Genomic DNA, 7,274 nt, shown 5'->3' on the forward strand with positions numbered 1-7,274 from the left:
GTAATTACAATAACATAAGAAAAGAAAATTAAAAAAATTTTTCGATATTGTTTATTGCAAAAATTAAATAACTTTAAAAAATTAAAAAAAATTCTTGAAATTTTTTCGGATTTTTTTGTAATTATATAGCGCTAAATGTTACTCGATCAAACTCGTAAAACTTGTAATAAAATTCTGCAAAACATATTTTTCAGTAATTGGGTATATATACTTTCTAAATTATAAAAAAAATATTAAAATAATTTAGTATTTTTTTATAATTTATTATATAAATTAATATTGAAATAACTTTTAAAACCAACTTTTGGCCACTTTTTTGTGATTTAGACTCATAGTGCAACGTGTTAAAAAAAGTGTTAAAAAATCGCAAATTAAAGAAAAGACTATTACCTTCATGGGTTTCAAAACATCGTTTTGGTATTTTTTAAACAAATTTATCCATATTGTCTATAGTCTATATTGTTATTGATCAAAATCAAACAGTGATTTTATCCAATCAAGTATGTTTTCGACGACATGAGTTTGATCTGAATTACTTTCATTTACGGCTAACCGATAACTAACATATTTTTTATCGTTATTTTTATTTTCCTCAGAAAAAGTGTTGATAATGTCTCAATCACGCATTAGTGACGCTTAACAATTGCTCCAGAAGCGTAACAAATGTTTGCATGTTCTTTATTTAATTTTTTATTGTGATATTGATGGACAGTACAAATCAAAGGAAGCTTTCAATGAAATTTTTGAACATATATATATTCCAAACAAACCTAGAGAAGATAAGGTTTACCGTCATTTTTTGTTACCTTTGGCTTACAAATAAAATTTCTTGAGCAGCATGAGACATTACAACTATATATGTTAAGAAACGTTGAGGAAAGTATTTTTCCAGGAACTTCGCCAAGGTTTACAGCAATTTCGAACATCACACTTAACAATCTTTAAGTATTATTGACTTTATCTCACGTGATTTGCAAGCCATTTTAAATCCTGTTCTGGTATTGGTGGCAGTTGGGAAGGTTCAACATATTTAGCACAAACTAAGTAGTTTTTATGTTACTTATGACCGACCATACCTTAGCTGCAGTTTCTGTAGCTTTAGCAAAAAAAGTTCACCTTTTTAAATTTTCGATGAAACTACGCTTTTTTTGAGACCCAAATTGTAATACTTTTGGAAAGAAATATTTTTGGTAATATGCTCAATGTTCTTACAAGAACAGAACAATAATAAACTAGCAGAATACCACTAAACAAACTTTTTTCATTTTTACCACTGTCATCAATAAAGACTTATCAGAAATGAACAATCAAATTAATAAACTTTAATTTAAACCAAAAATTAAATTACAGAAAGTCATAAATATTTTAACTACTGTAAATTTTCACACATTTGTGGATAATGTTGACACTATTATAAAAGAATTGTGCACTTCTGCTTTTTTTTTTAAAAACATATTTTTAAAGGTTACATTTAACATAATTATTTTATTAAGCTTACTTGTTTTTATAGTTTTTTAGGAGAAACTTATTTTCATGCCTGCATTTAGAAATCAATTCTAATTTTTTGTTTAATAAACATTCTTAGTTCGGATGTTTAATTATTTCAAATTTTTTGTGAAGGCATAGGCATATTTTCGAAATATTATTATATGCAAGTTCTGTTTTAAGGTTAGACCATTTCAATAAAAAATTATCAATATTTTTATCTTTCAATTCCTATATGTATTTTGACAGCATGGTGTGTTTTACATGCGACCCTCAATAAAAGATTTTATTTAAATTTTTAATAATCATAAAGAGCGCTACTCTTTGGAGAAATTTAAAACAGAATTTAAAAGACTCTTATTACAATTAGAACTTATTAAAACAGACTTCAAATATTTATTATTCTAAATTTAATTCAAAATAGAAAAAAAACGTTGTTAGAATCACTAAATGAATATATCTTATTAAACATTAATATAGAAAACGTGTGGGCATTAATACATATGTATGTTTATATTACTTTTATTTTAAATCAGTAGAAATATACAATAGTTTCACGTTCTTTTAAAGACATTTTTAGCATTTTGCAAAATTTATATATATTTTAAAACGGATTATGTATATATTTGCTAGACAGACAATTTGTAAACGAGGCTCGGTAATAAGACAGTTTACGACTTCTTCTTACTCCGGCCTAAATTTATATATGAAGTATGAATTTATTGTAAATTTATCCAACGGCAAAAAAAAAAAAAAAAAGAAAGATTATTTGCATTTAAAAACAAATTTAAGACAAAATAGAAGATTTTTTTTTTCTGTTAAATATTTTGTAAGATTTTTAGAATTTTATAACATGAAATGAAATTGAAATTTAGGTTAAGTTAAATGGAAATTTCACAATTTTTATTTTTTCTGCGTGGAACTGATTGCAATGGCTCCAATTTAAATGTAGTTAAAATTCGAATTACGTAACACTTATCCGAACTAAAGGCTTGTTTTAAAACATTCTCAATGTTATGTTACATAAGCAGTTGAGTTACTCTCATTCCAACACAGTTCAAATATTCTTTCTCAATACATTTATTCCAATTAATTTGATATTGTGTAATTGCAATTAATTCATTTACTCTTTAATTCCTTTGAGAATTAAATTCTATATAAAAAGTTCATTTCGATTTCAAAACAAATTAAAAACTTTTTTATTATATTTAAAAATAAGTAACACATCTTAGAGTAAAAACGTAATGCCCAGTTTTCGAAAGCATGATTTAGGGTCCCAAGGCAGAAGAAAAGATGTAGAAAAAGTTGTAAAAGAATACAAGAGCAAACGTACACTGGAAGACGAGGCTTCGATAAAGTTCATAAAGATAAAGGTATCTTTCAACTCTACGTCCGACCAAGTAGTCATGGTATAGGTTAATAGCTTTATTTTTTTATTCACAATCTTATATTCATAATTTCATTATAATAACAATTCTTTTTTAGGCGGACCATGCTACCAACAGCGTTGATGAACCCTGAGTCCAAAGAAGCCATCTTCCCCTTCAAATTTCTCAACGGTCTCTGAAGAAGAAGGTGATAGTCGCGTGAGTTTGGGACGCATTCTTATTTTATGAAAAACCTGCATATGTTAAAAAAATATCATTTAATATCTGCAGATTCTAAAAACATATCATTTAATATCTGCAGATATTAAAAACATATCAAAGTTCTCAAACGCTTTTTTAAATTTAGGATCATAAGGCAATTCAATTGGGTGATCAAGCAGTTAGGAACAACCCCACTTTGTGAAAGAGAGTTTTATCCAAAGTCGAACGCAATCTAGTCATACTAAATGGATCATCTCAAAATCCGGCACTTTTTCCTAGAAATTCTGACAAACAAAAAAGTTCCTGCCTCCGTTTTTTACGAAACATCTCTTAACAGAGAGAAGATTAACAGAGACTGGCTTATCTGGAATGGAACTGCAAAAGCTTTTGCTTGTTTTCCCTGCTCTATTTTTGAACAAAAGCATAATTTTGGCCCTGGATTTCAGTCTTACCATTTGATGTGGAATGGTGGAATAAAAGATAATTGGCGAAAGCTAGGAGAAAAGATTAAAAGCCACCAGTGTAATGTTCAACATAGAAATCAATACATTGTCTAGAAATTAGCCTTTGAAGCCTTGAAAAATCAGTCCAGGATCGGTTCAGAACTTGAAAATTTTATTCTACGTCCTGGATGCTGCTCTCCATTTAGCTTCGAGAAACCTAAGTTTTCGAGTTGTGTTAGCAGTTTATGTTCATAAATTAATTTTAATGTAGCTTGGAATATTAATCTAGGCGTATTCTTTATTTCAATATTACGTTAATGTTTGTGTAGGTTCATCAAACATGCTGGACGAGTAAGATAATGGTTATTTTCGAGCCACCCTTAAGCTGTAAGGGAAACACAATAAGACACTTCAGCTCCATCTAGAACAAATTTCTTAACGCCAAAATCAAGGAACAAGAATGCAAGCGCACTATTTGTGCTGCAGAACTCACAATAAGTTTATTATGGTATGAGGTGAAACTGTTTTTGCTGCTATTATCGAAGAGGCCCACACAGCCTTTTATTGTTCCATTTTTGTTGATTGAACTCCAGACGTGTCTCATACGGAATAAATTACTTTCATTCTTCGATTTGACCGCCTTGGATCTGACAACCAATGGATAGTAAAAGAGCGCTTTCTGAAGGTAGAAAATCTGGAGAAAAACAAAAGGGTTCTGACATCGCAAAGCTGATTATAGACGTTTTGGATCAAAGCCGAATTGATTTAAAGAACTGTACGGGCCAGGGCTATGATAACGTGGCTAACATGTCTGGTGTATACAAAAGAGAGCAGGCTATCATTCTCGAGAAAAACCCTCTAAATCTGTTCATGCCTTGCAGTGCGCAGAATCTCAATCTAGTTGGCGTTCATTCTGTAGAATCCTCTACTGTAGTCAAGAACTATTTTGGCAACATCCAATCATTGTTAAACTTTTTTTATAGTAGGCCCCATGCGCTGGAGATTTTGACTGAGACAACTGGGCAGTCCCTTCACCAAACGTCCCAAACAAGATGGAGTGCGCGCATAGAGATTGTCCGGCCATTTTTGAAACGACCAAAAGAAATACTGAAGCCCTTGAAACTTCTTGAAAAATTTGATTTAAAAGATCATGAAATGACTTTAGTTATGGAACTCAAAAAGTGGACTCAATCATTTGAATTCATTGTCTTAAATTCTTTCTGATTCAAGGCTCTCCTATGAATCAACGATGTCTGCCTCCTTCAGTCAGAAAGCATTTTTTTGGATGACAAGACAAAGTTTTTAAAGATTTTAATCGATGATCTTGACTACGTTCTTCTTGGCCCCAAATCTTTCAAGAAGCGAAACTGGTTGTATCTGGGTTAGCTTCGTTTGGATATTAAAATGATTTTGTTAAGAAGAGGACAAGGAAAAGGAAAACATTTCACGGCGAGTCGATGAACACAGCCTACTTCCACGAAGACGAATCAAAGAGTTTTGAGGTGAACGTATTTAATGTTGCTTTTGACACGCTGCTTCAGTAGATAAGATACAGATAATGGATGCAGCTCAAAAGACGACGGATATGTTTTCGTTCATATGGTGTTCTCCATCTCCTTCTAGCGATAAATAAAGACTTAATCAGAAAGAAAAATGTAAAGTCCTGGCAAATCTCTTCGTAAATGATGCGAAAGAAGAGGAGTTGATTTAAAAAATCCGTCAACTAGATGTTCTGAAACGAACAAATACTTTTTTTTGCTCAACAGAATCTACCAGAAAGGTCTTCAGTCAATATTTCCTTTGATCTACGTTTTGTTTCACATTTTTAATAAAATCCCGCTTGTTTGGCTTTGGAGAAAATAAAAATAATGGAGGAAAAAATGCGCTCACAAAATGAAAAGCTCAGAAATTAAGAAGAAAAGAATGTAAGGAAGGTAGAACTAGAACAAAGAGAGTTTGAAGTTTAATGGTACACAGACAGTGATAGCCTTTCAGACTCTGACAAAGCTTTTATACCTTCTACAAAGACCCAAAAGATTTCAGGGGAAGTAAAACTTAGTCTTCAGCTAAGTATGGATTAACTCCTAAACAATTGGATCCTAATCATGACAAGATATGGTATTGGTATTTGATCGGGAACCTGTTTGTTGACATCTCTTTATAAAGCTGGCGGTATTAACGGCGGGGTTGAAGATCTCAAGATCAACACTGATCAGGAAAGCACACACTAAAGTAGAGTCAGAAGCCCAGATTATCCGAGAGCAGAACATGGAAAAATTAAGAGGCTTAAAGCTAGTGATTCACTTTGACATCAGTACATCAGTGAAGAAGTAATTTTAACATGACATGAAACCTGGAATTCAGCCAGCTGTTGTTCCCACGTCATCTCTTGATAATTTTGTCACTGAGCAAAGTTATCTTCTCTTTTTTTCCCTAAAAATCACTAAGGAAGAGCTTTTGCTGTGGATGGAGAAAGGTATGACGGCTTGCGAAAGTAAGAGAGCCCCTAAGTCATTTGTCAAGTTCTCTGCTTGTGCAAATCAGCTTGCAGTGGTAAACGATCGAGCAGAACGTCACATAAAGCTGATCCAAGACTTAATTGGAAGGACGCATAACGAGAACAGACTTCAGGATACTCTCCAGGTAATTACCAAACATTATTATACAGACCTGTAGCGTGTAAATTGTTAGGAGGAGGGGGTCGTTTTTGAAAAATTTTGCAATTTAGAATAGCAAACACATATCATTTTTAATTACAAAAAAAAGGCAATAGCACATAATAATTTACACCTAACAACTCCTTACCCCATCCAATGTACGGGCATGCTATACAATAATGTTCGTAAAACTGTTTAAAGTATTTTCATACCATTTTATTTAATAGACTAAACTATTAATTTCAAATACTTGGAATTTTAATACTTAGATTATTTAATTATTGACAAAATAATCTGCCTTTTTATATTTATTTATTATTTTCTGGGTTGTCCATAAAAACAGACAGCAAGTATCCAAGAAAGTACCTGCAGAACATCTAATAAGTACCACAACTATCATTACGTTTTTGTTGCTTTTCAACTTAGAGTTCAATTTAGAACTACTATCTGAAATAAAATTGTCACACAAAATCTGTATCTTCCTTACTTTATTAGATATATTTTAAATCAAAACCAGTGTTTTGTGAAGGTTTTAAACTTAAAACTATCTATATTAACTTTAAAATATTCAGGAAAAATTCTACTGCATAGAAATTGTCTAAAACCACCATCTATACCTTAGAGTTGATTTGGGAGGCTGAAATTTTTACTATAAGCTACTAATACATAATGATAAAGATTAAACTTTTCCACATTTTGTTTTTCGAAAAAATTTTTTTTTGAGACACCATATTATACGCAAAACCGAACCGAACAACGAAGACATAGAGAAGGGAGTGTAACTGTCCAATTAATTTTACCGATAACAATTTTTATTTTAGAAGCCAAATTTCTTTACCGACCAACAATCTCAAAAATCTTCCATTTTAATGACATAAAATTTTAAATTTGGGGAAGAAGTTTCACCCCTCCCTCCCCCCTTCCCATGTTGTCCGGCCCTGATTATACAAGATAATTCTAACCTCGCGATTAACAAGTTTAATATATTTAGAGCAGTGTCTTATTTATTATATTCAAATATTTAATATAACGTTAATTTTTATAAGTTACATAAAACAAAACTGAATAAGTCAACATGCACACAAGTTTAAGATACAATA

This window comes from Hydra vulgaris, chromosome 02, assembly GCF_038396675.1.
Source record: "Hydra vulgaris chromosome 02, alternate assembly HydraT2T_AEP".
Classification (NCBI taxonomy): domain Eukaryota; kingdom Metazoa; phylum Cnidaria; class Hydrozoa; order Anthoathecata; family Hydridae; genus Hydra; species Hydra vulgaris.